At 30.6% G+C, this 14,295-nt stretch overlaps 1 long non-coding RNA gene across 1 annotated transcript; it reads left to right on the top strand.

Annotated features, from left to right (window-relative positions):
- The first annotated feature begins 8,901 nt into the window (after positions 1-8,901).
- Positions 8,902-10,881, top strand: LOC148760677 (uncharacterized). Its single transcript, XR_016028623.1, has 3 exons — positions 8,902-9,019; positions 9,671-9,750; positions 10,617-10,881. It is a non-coding gene; the product is annotated as an uncharacterized LOC148760677 (long non-coding RNA).
- The last annotated feature ends 3,414 nt before the right edge of the window (positions 10,882-14,295 follow it).

Below are 14,295 nucleotides of genomic sequence, written 5' to 3'. Positions count from 1 at the left end.
CAAAGATTTGTTAATTGTTATATGAATATGAAGTTTGTGAGATCCAACTCTAACCAATCAAGAATTTGGAAATAAAATTATGTCTAAATTAATTTTATAATTTATATTATATATGGACAATATTCTATTTAGCAATTTGGCAATGAGTACGAGGGAAGAAGTATAAAACTCCCAATAAGCAAGAATAAAGTAGGAATAAAGAATTAAATAAAAATATTTATTTTTATTATCATTAGCTTTTTTTAAGTAAAGTTTATTATTTATAAAAGCGAAAACGTGGTTACTAAAATTTGTCAAACAAATAATATATGAAAAATTAAATCAATTTTAAATTATAAATAATCATGTATTTCACATGAAAATGTGATCAAAAGTTCAGAGTTCAACAACCATTGGATCCAATTTTAAGAATAAAAAAGATTTTGATTTAAAATTATTTACAAGATTATAAAATCATTTAAATTGAGTAAAAAGACTTTCGAAAACGTAAGTGATTATAAATAGAATTTTTTTGTCAATTAATGACATCTACTTCACATTTTTTAATACAAGCATCTAATTATGAATTATTTTAATCAAAAAATAAAAAAAAATTCTATTTAAAATTATTTATAAAATTATAAAATCCGTTAAAACGAGTAATAAAACTTTCGATGACATAAATGACTATATATGAATTTTTTTTTAATGGATGACATCCGCTTCACATTTGCTCATGCAAACATCCAATTATATAGGTTTGAACAAAAAACACTAAAGATTTCGATTTAAAAGCATTTATATGATTATAAAATTATTTAAAACGAGTAACTTAAAAAAAAATTTAAATTTAAATTTTCAAAAAAAAGGAAAATGAGATTATGGGACGTAAGGCTATTTGTTGGTCTCTAATCCAAAACTCAATAGCTTTTCATTAAAAATAATAGTCAAGTAAATCTAATATATATGGATATAACTTTTTAATTGATTATTATTTATATTATGGATATATTTATTATTTATTTAATTGGGGTTTATTCCTTTACCTATTTCATTTATTTTTCAAATTGAAAATTTCGAGAATTTCATCTAAAAGTTGTTGTGTTCTAAAAATTCATGTAATTAAATTTAAAAAAGCTAAACTCTCTGGCCTCAATCTCTAATTATCAATTATTATTGAATAATTAAAATATATTTTTATTATTTTTTATACACTTTCGCTAAAATACATGCAATTAAACTAAAATCACTGTAGTAATCCTTGATAGGCTCCCAATTGACCATTAGCAAGTCCTTAATTGACTCTCACACGTTTTTTTTAAATCGTTTTTTTTTTAAATGAAACTAGAAAAACTACCCTCACAAACATATGACACAACTATAAACAACCATACGTTGCCCATAAGCTATCACAAAAATTCCAAAAACAACACAATCCACTAAAAAATAAAAAAAAAGAAATTTTAATACTAAAATTCAAAACTTTTTTTTTAAAAAAAGAATATCCTAGATTTAAGATTAAGAATAATCTTTTTCAAAAACCTCAAGATACAAAAAATCATCACAAAAAAGATATTGAGAATTGGGTAAGAGTCAGTGACACCCCAAGCGAGTCCAATTCAGGCAACCATCGAGTCAACAGTGAGTGGGGTTGTCGTGTGTGTAGGACGCCCGCAAGATTGGGTGCACACACAAGGCACGACACAGTGGGCTGACCGAAGTTGCAGACTAGCGAGCCTGGGGCAACAAATTGGCGTGCAAGGCTCGCATGCATGGGAGATGCATGCATAAAGGCTACGTGCACAAAGGCTGCACACATGCTGAATGCACAGGAGCCATGCATATGGACGTCGCGCATAAGGAAAGCCACGCACACGGAGGCTGTGTGTAAGAAGCCGCACACAGCACCACTTAGGGTTGCTAATTAGAGTTAGGACTTTTTTGTAATAAAACTGCTATGCGGTACACATGCTGCACTCATAGGAGCTGCACACATGGGCATTGCGCGTAAGGAAAGTCGTGCACATGGAGGCTACGCACAGGGAGCCACGCACATGGACACTACTTGGGGTTGCTGATTAGAGTTAGGACTCTTTGTAATAAAGCTGCTAGGTGGCTAGGACTATTAGGATTAGATTATATCTTTATTTAATCTTTCTTTATTAGCTATTTATTTTACTTACATTACAAGTAATTTAAAAATTAAACAATATCCTTAATTGTGTTTTTCTATAATTCTATCAAAATTAGCAAGAATTATCTCACTATAAAGAATCCTCTTAAGATCTCTTTTTAGACCACCAAACTATTTCATAAGCATTTAGCATAGGTCTTTGGTATTGTTTGCCTTTAAGAATAATACATTTATTATTTCTCTAAATTACATTCATCTTTGGCTTATGCTTCCGCATTATTATGAATTAAGGCTTACTTTGTTTTCACATACAGGGAAGCATTATCATGAATTAAGGCTTGCTAGTCTTCACATACAAGGTTAAGTGGTGCGCGGTTTTGGGCTAACATTCCAAGTCTATGACAATAGGATTGTGCATCAGTCAATTGTAACCACACAACTAACCGAAGTCAACGATTTTCGACCCTATATGGGTTGGTTATTCTATGCCAATTAAGGCATCGGTTATGACAACCAATTTTCTCAATTGATTAGTTCAATCATCAAGGGAATTCTCCCTTTGACACTGACCGAAAAATCGAAGGTTATTTTTTTATTTTAATATAGGGGAAAAGAAATTTCACAAGTAGCCTTCATTTATTCCATTCCCTGATCGACTTATTGTAAAGACTAACAAAGAGGAACCTTAATCTTTAAAATTAAATTATATGATATTTACTTATTTATTGCTTTTTTTACTAAAAATAAATCATATGGACTTAAATACCTACTTAAACAACATGAAATTTTCACATTAGTCCAATAAAGCCCAAGTCCTCATAAAAATTATCGGTCGATTGGGCTACTTGGATATTTTTCAACTTAGGTCATTTAAGCTTAAGCAATATAAAACCTATAACCAATCGAAATCGACCAAACCGTGGTTGATTTCGGTTTAAATGTTTTTCATGTTGCTCAATCAATTTTGGTTGATTATTTTAAAGATTTAGTTTGATTGGTTTTGATTTTCCTCACAATTGAAATCGACCGATGCTCACCCCTAAGTGAAAGTATGAAATTTTTGAGGTTTTAAAAAGGTCTTTTAGGCTTTTTAGTCTCAAGTTTTTTCAAAGAGGAAAAAAAAGGAATTTGATTCCAATGGGAATCAACGGGATGAAAATGTGGAGTAAAGAGAAAGGGAAAGAATGATGGAGTTTTCTCTTTGTGACTATGGTAGCGACAACAAGAAGTGTGGGGATGGAGTTTTGGTTTTTGATCCTTTTTGTAAGAAAATGAAAAGTTTTGAAAGAAAATAAATTAGTAGAAAGATAAAGGGGAAATAAAGGTTGTTGGTAGTGGTCAACCATGAAACAAGGGAAGATTAAGAAAGGTTAGAGTTTTTAATGAAAGAAAATGGGGAATGATAGTGAGAAAGAAATACAGAGATGAAAAATAGCAAAAATGAGATTTTAGGACTTTTTGTAAGGTATATATAAGCATCCTTAAGTATGCATTTTGCCTCTGATGGTTATTAATAGGGGTGGGCAGCGATCGGTTGCCTGGTTGCAACAGACCGCAATCGTTGATCGATTTGATTGGCCTCGTCGGTCGATCTGCTCGACCCTTGAGGGGGACTCTTTCCCCCCCGAATCGACCAAATAACCAGTCGATGATAGGCTTTAGTTTTCAAAAGGGTGGAAATACATAAATGCCTTTCATTAAACACCCCCTTCGCCCCCCATAAGGGTAAAGGTGAAAATTTGCTACTATTATTCATTTATTTGCCCTTTCCCCCTAACGGCCCGACCCCCTTTATTTCTCTTTTGCTTTTTCACCTCTCCAGCTCTCTTTCTCTAGTCTTTGCCGCTCATACTAAACTCTAAACCAACAGACCAAATTATTGGTGCTTCTCAGTAAACTCATAAAAACCAACCGAAATCGACCGAAACTACCACCTTTAAAAATCGACCGAAATTGACTTTAGCCCTTATGCGGTTCGATCGGTTAGAATGCTTAATTTTTTTGGTCGATTTTAGAAAAAACCAAATCGAAAATAAAAAAAAATCGAGATTTGCACACTCTTAGTTATTATCTCTCTAAAGCTAAGTATACATTTTGACTTGCTTTCTCAAGCTAGTATTACTAACAGCAAAATTGTCTCTACTCCTTTGGAATATAATGTTGAACTTACTTCAATGGATGGTACCTCTATTATTGGTCTTACTTTATATCGTCATTTGGTTGGGATTTTAGTCTATTTCATAGTGACTCAACCTAATATTGCTTATGTTGTTCATTTAATCAGTCAATTTATGGGTGTTCCCTGGTCATCTCATTTTTCAACTATTTTGTATATTCTACGTTATATCAAAGGCACACTCTTTCATGGATTTCACTTTTCTACACATTCTACTCTGATTTTATCAAGGAATTCTAATGCTGGCTAAGTAGGTGATCTTACAGATCATCGTTCAACTATGAGTTATTATTTCTTTTAAGGTGTTTTTCTCATTTCTTGGCGTAATAAGAAAGAAACTATAATAGCTTGTTTTAGCATTGTGTCTAAATATCATGCTCCTACAAATGTCACTTCAAAGTTGCTTTAGTGTTGTCCATAATTAGTGGATATGTGCATTGTCCGAATTACTATCACTATCTTTCACTGTCATAACCACAAAGCTATCTAGATTGCTCATAATGATGTGTTTTATGAGCACACCAAGTATGTTGAAATTGATTGTCTTTTTGTTCATCATCATGTAACTCAAGAGACTCTTCATCTTGCTTCTGTAATTTCTTTAAACTAAATTGTTGATATCTTCACCAAAACTCATTTTACTAGTCGATTTTAATAGTTAGTTTCCAAACTCAAGTTGACGTGTATAGGATCACGTTGAGTTTAAGGGGTGTTAAGATAGTTATACAAAATATTTAATTCAAATTATAATATAATATTATTATCAAGTCAGACTGCAATATCTAATTAGAGTTAGACTATGAATATGATTAACCTTGTGTGTATATCCTCATTCACTTCTATAACATATATATAATTTCATAATACAAATTTTTTTCTTGTAACATAGCAACAGACAAATAACAAAAGTAACAACGTAAATAGTCTTTGTTTGTTTGTTTCACTAAGGTTTAAGCATTATGATTAAATGATGTGCATGTGTAGAGAAATAGCATGATGTTACTGAGGATCATGAAGATGATAATATATAGCCATAAGTATTTTCTGTTGTTTATGCATTGCCAATTTCATTTTGCTTTGTTATCCGAGTCAAATAGGAGAGTAAGCGTTAAATTATTGCATTGGCATCCCATTGCAATGAAATGTGACGAAAAGTGAGAAATTGCATTAGTTAAGATAAAGAGTTGGAACATTGAGTACCTTTTTTCACTGTTTAGATCGTATGTCATTCAGGATCATGCTTTGAATATAAGGACTTCAGGGTCGGCCTTTGGGTAAGGCCACCCAAGCAGAGATTTTAGGCTCCAAATTTGAAAAGGTCTCATAGTTTTATAATAATATAATTAATTATATTAAAAATATGTAAAAATTAAGATAATTAATAGAATATTGACCTATTCTCTCATGCTTAATAAATATTTTTTTCTCTCACTTCCATATCTTTATAAATTCTAAAATAATTATCTAATTTTCTATTAAAAATATGTAAAAGTCAAAAATAATTAATAAAATGACATATTTTCGTACTTCTTTAATTATGTATCTAACAAATCTTAATTTTTTATCACTTCTTAATTACTTTTTTTTTTCAATTTATAATATCCATTTTTGAATTTTTCTTTCGTCATTTGCTCTTTCTTCCTTTAACTTCATATTTTCTTCAAAGAATACATAAGAAATATGTTATGTTATTATCTTCATAAAGCTGTGGGTCTCATTTACAATTTGCAATAAGCATTCAACAATTATATACTACTGTTATAATCTTTGTAAACTTTTTTACTTTAATTTAGAGTTTATATTATATTATTATATTATCTTTATTTTATGTGATAGTTAATTTATTAGAAATTGAAATTTTGATTATTGATTTTATATTAGCCATCTAAAAAATATAAAATAATTATAATAGTTAAATGTTTTTAATACCTCATAATAAATATTTGAATATGTCGAAAATATGATTTAGGTTATTCAAAGTTTAAAAAAATTCTTAATTTCAATAAAAATATCGCATTAAAATATTTTACTTTAAAATTTTGAGGTTATTGAACCGTGATTGAGAGACGTCATCTATGTAACATGTCAGTAAAAAGCAACGTAACCCAATGGTGGATTGCTATGTGGCCACCAATCCTTTGGATATGTGTTCAACACAAGTAGTAATCCTTTTCAGAATATTTGATGAAACCATGTCTAGATGTTTATTTACTACTATTCATCTTTTTATCATGTGTCTTTTTGTCTAGAATTTTTTCTTTATTGTCTAATTATTTGGACACCCAATCATATATTTGAGCACTTCGTGTAGAGCATCACAAATACATATAGATTTCTCCTATAGCACTCTTCTTCGTCATTAGATCCATCACTCGAGATGCCCCTCACGTTGGTCATATCTCTTGTCACTTGTTCTTGGAATTCTATGTGGCAAACCATAGATAGAATAGTGAACATTGGAATTAGTAGATCTTTTTATTCAAATAAACATTTAATTTTAATTGGAGTGTTTTCTCATGCACTTTTCTTTTGGTTCACGCGAGAACTTAAAAAATAGTGGCTGTAGGCATTAAGAATAGTAGTGAGTGATTGAAAACATAATTACTTTGTGGGCATTAGTTTTTATGAAATCAAATTTTTACTTATAAAGTGAGAATATTGTAGTTTATGAAACTTTAGCAAGGTAAAAACAATGTACCAAGTTTACGCTGTCTAAATTTGTGTACTTGAAGAAAAACTGTGACGTAGAATCCATCACCTTGCATCCTGTTCGTATTATGAAAACTAAGTCATATGTATGCAACTTTCACTCGTTGCATCTATTACCTGATTGTGCTGGTATATATGTAACTTTCACTCGTTGATAAGGACTAATCACAATCTAAGATTGTTGATAATTGATTTTAACTATGAACTTATTATTTTTTTGAGAATTGTTTTAAATCAAGTGTAATGCCATATAGAGAATAATGAGAATAAGAACAAGTAGAATAATTGTTTCAGGTGGAATAATTACTTCACTTAAATTTGTAAAAGTAATTTGAAATAAGTGACAGGGTTTATGAGTTACTTTCACTTTTTGATATATTTTAGAAAGTAGGGATGAACAATTGATTTTTTCAGTCTATCATAACTAAGGACCAAACATTTTTAGAAAATCGATCAAATTTAAAGTAGGATCGAATCGATCAAACATTGAATTAGTTCAGTCGATTCAGTTTTGGACCAAAAGAATCGAATTCTTGTCATTTTTACTTTTGCAAATTATAACATTGAAATTTATAAATTTTATTCATAATTATAAAATATATAAATAATTTAAATATAAAAATATATAACATTTGTCCTTTCACTTACATATTTATGTCATTGCACATAAGCCATCAAATTAGTATTTAAGAGTTTTAAACTCTAAGTTCTAACGTTCAAAATTCAACATAACAAAGATAATAAATTAACATCCACAAAATAAGATCATTTAATACAAGACAATCAACCATCACACATCATCAACTTAATAATAGGAAAATATAAATTTTATATAACTTTAAATATATATATATATATAATATTTTTATATATAATATTAGTTTGATCTTTTGGTCAATTCGGTCTAAAAATTTTAGGATAAAGAACTAACCAAATAATCAATTAGACCAAACTTTTTGAACCTATCGAACCGAATTGTTTTACCTAAATTGAATTTGATTCAACTAGGTCATTAGTTTGGTCCAATTGTACTCACCCTTACTAGAAAGTTTTCCTAAAGTCCATATATTTCTCCTTTTCAGTCTTATCTTGTTCTTTTATGCTTTTTCACGTACACCTTATTATCTTGTACCTTTTTACGTTCACCTTTTTCCTCTTACATTATTCTTTTGTACATTTTCATACATACCTTCACCTTTTTACATTTGCTCAAGAATAAATTTTATTACATTATTAATGATTATAAAACTGTCAAACCCTGCTTTGTAAAATAATTATAATATCATTCACATGCTCGATAGAATGTTTATATATTTAGGAAGTTCGAGAAATCGTTAAAAAACGATATTGCCCCTAATGGTATCATTAAGTTGATTAAGCCTCAAACTAGTTCAAATAGGAATTTTAAGGTGAAATTAAGAGTTTCACAGTTCAGAGATGACTCAAAATGGTAATTAGGAGTTCGAGGATCAATTCGGAGTCAAATTGAAATTTTCACTATATAGGGGTAAAATTGTAATTTTTCCATCTGCGGACAAAATTTGAGATTTTGAGAGAATTTAGATCACATTTGAAAAATTGGGGAATGATATGAGTATAAGGGATAAAAAATATGTCTATGGGCAATTTTTCAGTTTTTGGGGCAAAAATGTAATTTTTGATTTTTACGGGGGCAAAAGTGTAAATATCAAAAATTACTTCACCAAGACTTTGGATAAGTTTGAGAATTTTATCTAAGTTATGGATATTTTAAGGAATAATGTGTGGTGGAGATTTAAAGCTTGAAAGATAAGAATTTAAAAAATGGACCAATAATGTAGTGACATGTGGCAAGTTTAGATTATTATATTATTTAACTATAAAAATCAGCCCACACCACCATTTTCTCTTCATTATGGCCGGCCATAGCAAGAAAACAAAGGGGAAAAGAAAAAAAAAAACCTAGGGGGAGAAATTCAAGGAAAAATTGGTGAAAATTCAAGGAAAAATTGGTGAAAATTCAAGGAAACAAGTGACCAAAGGTAAAATTTCTTGATTTTGACTTGTGCTTTACCTTTCCCATGCATTTCCCATCATTTTCCATGGTTGAATCATGTGATTTGAGGATGAATTCAATTCTGGAAAAATGGGTTAGGAGAAAGAAACTTGTTAGATTAATTTGATTTTAAGTTATGTTAGTGTTTTAAGTTAGTTTAGCATATTTAGGAACAAAACAACAAGAAAAGAATTTATTTTCCTCCATTACCATTATTGGCTGAATTTTCTAGGGGAATATTGGCTGATGATCTTGATGTTTATTTGAGGAATTATGATGAATAATGATGAATTATGAGTCTAGAAAAATAATGGAAATTTTTGGAGCAAAAATATGAATTTTTACCCATTAGGGGTATTTTCGTAATTTGCTATCAAGACTGATAATTTGCACCACACCGAGGGACATTAAGTCAATTTGGGTGCAATTGAGGTATAGAAACTGAAAAAAATTAATTTGAGATTAAATTGGACGCGTTAGTAATTTAATCGGGTAATAGGCCGAATTAAGTCAGCACCGCATTTAAGCGGTAGTCGGATAAGTTGCATGTCATATCATGCATATATACCGAGCCTGAATTGATTTTATAATGGTCAAGCATTGATGTGGTGAATTATGTATTGTACATTGTGGATAGGTGGTGAGCAAATTACACTGGTAAAAGTACCAAAATTGTGCTTGAAGACTGAGATTAGGAGTACATCGACTCCTAGAACTGTGAGTGGACAATTTATCGTCTTAAATATCTAGAGTAATTATACTTGTTTGATGCTTTTATTGAATGGTGAATTTAAATTATAAAATATTATGTTTTCCAATTAAAATGTTTTTTAATAAAAATGAGATTTATACTGGTTTTGAAATCAAATATTGTTTTGGGAAAATTGAGTATATGGAGACTGTGTTGAAATTTTTGATTTTATATGTTATTGAAATTAGGGCTTATGACACTATGGTAGCATGATGGCTAAATTTTTGGGGTTGGCATGAAATATATGAATAATTTTGGATTGGTCTCGGTAGACTGGATTACATTTTATTCGCCATATTATGCTACTGGAATTTTTATGGATCTGGTGGTATATTAAACGGTCACTGCAGTGGTGGGGGTTTCCGTAGACAGCCTATGAGAGGGGCACGGTAACTCAATTATATACTTACCTCCAGAGGGAGATGTTGGGTGAAGTATCTCTTGAGGTATGATTTGAGTGCACCTCACGTTCGGGCCACCACGTGAGAGTGAGACTCAGCCAACGCCAGGGAACGGCTGTGTGTCAAATGTGAAAACATGTTTATGGGTATGGGTCATTGAACAGCCTTGGCGGTCTCAGTGGGATACCTTGACAAAGGTACCCACGAGAATGATATTGGCAGGGGCCAAGTTTAAAAAAATTCATAAGTCGGGAAAATTTTGATGAAAAGAAATTATTTGGTATAGATTGAAACGAATTTTGTGTTATGAACATTATTGAGATATAACGTTTTTATATTGTCTCCATCTACTCGGCTTTAGATGCTTTTGATGGCAATTGTTTACTCACTGGGATTATTTAATCTCACCCCTCTTCCTATCCATTTTTCAGGCTCAGGACAGTTTGTTGATAGTTGATTAAGACGAGAATTAATCTCGGAGTTGCATCATAGGAAGTAAGGGTTCGTAGCTCTACACCTTCTTGGTTAGTTGGGGGCCCACGTGTCACTGTAAACGAAATTTCATACTTTAATTATCTTTATTACTATATGAATAAATTTATTTTACTCTTACGCTACAAAAGTTATTTTAGGAAGACTTTGAAAATATTGTGTTTTAAGAAAATAGAATATTTTATTTAATATTTTTATTATATTCAAATAGCTATAATTTTACTTTAAACGAATGTTTTAGACTTCAAAATTTAATTTAAATCATGAAATATGTGTTTCCACTTACATATTACATTTTTTCGGATTTCGAAATTTCAAAAAAAAAATGACGAAAATGCCCCAGTGAGCTAGAAAATAATATTTTTATTATTTTGAGTTGGAAACAACTTATGATTTCTTGAAATGCGAGATTTAATAACTGTCGCTCACCGGGGAGATGCGAAAGTTGATGCTAAGCCTTGCGGGGTTTCGATCGGCATTCGGGGTAATGAGTGCTTATCGGGACGCCGCGGCGGTTGTCACGGGCCCGATGGGAGTTCCGGGTCGTGACAAAAACACTCATTGCTTCAATGGTCACATAATAGATTTCTATCTACACTTAGAGTCTGTTGGTCTAGTTTTTTTTAATTTAAAAGCTATTATTTTTCATAAGAGTTTCATAATAACTTTTAAAATTAAGTTAAATTTGTTTGGTAAATTTATTTTTATAAGCTTTTTTTATAGATAAATTGTTTAGCAAAATCACTTATATAAGCTCTAATTTTCATTAAAATTAACATAAAGAGTATTTAATAAATAAATTTTTATTAATTACTAATTTCTTTGTTTACAATGAAAAATGGTTAACTTTATTTTTTATCTATTTAAAATAGATTTTTGAAAATATAAAAAGCTTTTTTATATAACCTAAAGCTTATAATTAATAATAAATCTATAAAAAAATATAAATGGATAATGTTGGGATTATTTTCAATAGATGAGGACATTTTTGAAACAAAAAAAAATTCTCCTGCAAAACTAGTGTCGTAACGTGCGGGTCCGAAAACTTGACCACTAGACGTGATGAAAAACATTAGGAGTCGCCACCAATCTTTTTTCTAGGTCTGATTGGCCACCTATTGACTCAATTCTAATCGACGAAATCTTAAATTGATTTTAAGTTCGTCGAGAGAATTTTAAACCGATCTACGTATTCTAGGACTAGGTTCATGAGTGCGGTTATGCCCGAGAAAGGATTAACACCCCCGTGACACCTGTTCCATGAATGGTACCATTTAATTTTAGATTATCCTATTAGGGGGCCTTAATCCTTAAATTCATTATGTTTTCTTAGTTATTATTTATTTATTTTAGTCTCTATTTTATTAAAATATTTTATTGGATTCTAAAGTGTGATGTGAACATGAGGTATTGTGAAATGCATGGTATGAAATTCAAATAATGTTGGACAAATAACCTTTTATTGAGGACATTCTCTCGAATCTGCCTATCATACTGGTGGGATCCGGGGATATTCTCTCACCTAGAGAATTATCCGTAAAATTCACTTTTGCAAATTTGACAAATAAATCCTGTCATTGGGGTTATCATACGCTTTTTAGAAAAAAGTATTTTTATGAATGTAAACCTATTACGAGCAAGAGCCTTTTTATAAAAGATATTTCCTGAGCCTTCCCATCGTACTGGTGGGACCCGGAGACGTCCTTTCACCTAAAGAGCTTCTCGAGAGAAACTCGCCTTCGCAAGATATTCGAAAAATCCCATCACCAGGACTTACACTCGTGAACAAGAATACCTATGTGCTATGGTATGTATGATGCATTAGAAGTATATGTTATGCTTGTGAAGTTTATTATTATTTTATTTATTATTATTATTATTTATTTTATTTTAAGTTATCCTATGCCGTCCTTGCTATTTCTTAGGGATTTTCTTTCTCTATATTTCCCTTTATAGTTATACATATTATAAATTATCTATGTTTCTATGTTATTTAAGTAAACCTTTTTACTATTTAAATAATCTTTTCACTCCCAAACCTATAGCATGATATCTTATTTCATAATTATATATATTTTAATTCTATTTTTCTCTTTTTATTATCTATCCTATTCGCTTTTCATAACACTTATTAATTTATTTAAATATATTTTATACCACTAGATATTTAAATTTATATCTTACACCCATTTATTGTTTTGAATTTTCCATCATTGACTATTTTAGTTATTTATTCATTTATTTATTTATTGTCATGAATATTACCATTTTCATAATTTTTTTTTTTTATCTTTGGACGACTTAAATATATGTCATCTATTCTCTTATATATGCCACATTTGTTTTTATATTTTGTTTAACCAATTTATTGTATAATAGTTTTTATTTATTTAAAATTAAAAAATCTTGAAACCTCAAAATCGATGCCCTCCCATCATACTGGTAGAGCTTTAATTTGGGTTCCGAACTTAGGGAAAATTAGTCCGGGATTGTGATTCCTCGCATCCCGGCCAATCATCCCATCATCGGTATAAAATTAAGTACTTGTCTTGTTTATATGAATAATTCTTCACCTTGCCCTAATTTCCATTTCACTCATTTACTAAATCTATTTTTATAACCTAATATGTTCCTTTGTGTTTTTCATATATCCAAATCCTCCCATTAGCAAATAATTTCCATCGTTTACTTAATTTAATCTATATATTTTATATCAAGCCTCTACTCATTTTGGGTTCATTTATCCCCTTTTTTTCTCTTCTCTTTCTTTCACCTAAATCTATCATTTTTTACTAAATACTTCTTTATTTCACTATTATATTTTTTGTATACCTAACCATGTTTTTATAACTAAGTAATTTTTCTACTTCTTTCCTAATTTTATTTTCCTTTTTATGTAACTAAATATATATTTTCTTTTCTATTACTAAATGTTTATTCTAATATATTTTTATATCTCCTATTTCAGTAAATTTTCTATATTTCTAACATTCATATTACAACACAAACATATCTCTTTCTGTTTTCATTTATACTGATCATCATTATTACTTTTATCATTTGCATAAAATTATGTTAATAATTCTCAAAAATAAAAACAATCAAACCAATCGTTAATCTACAAACTCAATATGTCAAAGGTCCAAAGCTTACCCAAAATTTGAGCCCAGATCCGCTCAAGGAGAAACTGGATCAGTAGACGGCCTGCTTGCCCACTTCAAGCATTCAGCCTTCTTCCTCCGAACAGCGTCGTTTCAAGCTCTTTAGTTGTCTACATTCCTTCACCAAAACGGCGTCGTTTGGTCTAGATCTAAGTATAAACACTCTCTTTCTTCTTCATGCCTTCATTTTCTCTCTCTAGCGGCGGCACTCTCTCTTCTATCTAACAAATCTCACCTTTCCCTTCAACCTCTTAATCCATCCCCACCGGCAGCTTGAAACTCTCTCATTTCTCACTACCATCGCGGGCTACCCCACAGGTTCCCCTTTGTTGCAGCCGATCAACCCTCCAACTCTCCCTTGGGGCGTCCATCAGTCTCCTCCCTTTTTTTCCCTTTGGCGTCAATCGATCTCACCGGTTCTCTCTCTAAGATCTCCTTCTCTCCCTTTTCGTCGGCT

This window comes from Theobroma cacao, chromosome 9, assembly GCF_053813885.1.
Source record: "Theobroma cacao isolate CCN51 chromosome 9, ASM5381388v1, whole genome shotgun sequence".
In the NCBI taxonomy this organism is placed as follows: domain Eukaryota; kingdom Viridiplantae; phylum Streptophyta; class Magnoliopsida; order Malvales; family Malvaceae; genus Theobroma; species Theobroma cacao.
This window is presented reverse-complemented; position numbering and strand designations above follow the sequence as displayed.